This window comes from Bison bison, unplaced genomic scaffold (assembly GCF_000754665.1).
Source record: "Bison bison bison isolate TAMUID 2011002044 unplaced genomic scaffold, Bison_UMD1.0 scf7180017864498, whole genome shotgun sequence".
NCBI lineage: Eukaryota > Metazoa > Chordata > Mammalia > Artiodactyla > Bovidae > Bison > Bison bison.
This window is the reverse complement of record NW_011495057.1, coordinates 7,966,970-7,967,640: the sequence shown is the minus strand read 5'-3', so window position 1 is coordinate 7,967,640 and position 671 is coordinate 7,966,970.

Genomic DNA, 671 nt, shown 5'->3' with positions numbered 1-671 from the left:
GCATATAAGTTAAATAAGCAGGGTAATAATATACAGCCTTGACGTACTCCTTTTCCTATTTGGAACCAGTCTGTTGTTCTATGTTCAGTTCTAACTGTTGCTTCCTGACCTGCATACAGATTTCTCAAGAGGCAGGTCAGGTGGTCTGGTATTCCCATCTCTTTCAGAATTTTCCACAGTTTATTGTGATCCACACAGTCAAAGGCTTTGGCATAGTCAATAAAGCAGATATTGATGTTTTTCTGGAACTTTCTTGCTTTTTCCATGATCCAGTGGATGTTGGCAATTTGATCTCTGGTTCCTCTGCCTTTTCTAAAACCAGCTTGAACACCTGGAAATACATGGTTCATGTATTGCTGAAGCCTGGCTTGGAGAATTTTGAGCATTTCTTTACTAGCATGTGAGATGAGTGCAACTGTGAGGTAGTTTGAGCATTCTTTGGGATTGGAATGAAAACTGACCTTTTCCAGTCCTGTGGCCACTACTGAGTTTTCCAAATTTGTGGGCATATTGAGTGCAGCACTTTCACAGCATCATCTTTTAGGATTTGAAATAGCTCAACTGGTATTCCATCACCTCCACTAGTTTTGTTCATAGTGATTTTTTCTAAGGCCCACTTGACTTCACATTCCAGGATGTCTGGCTCTAGGTCAGTGATCACACCATCGTGA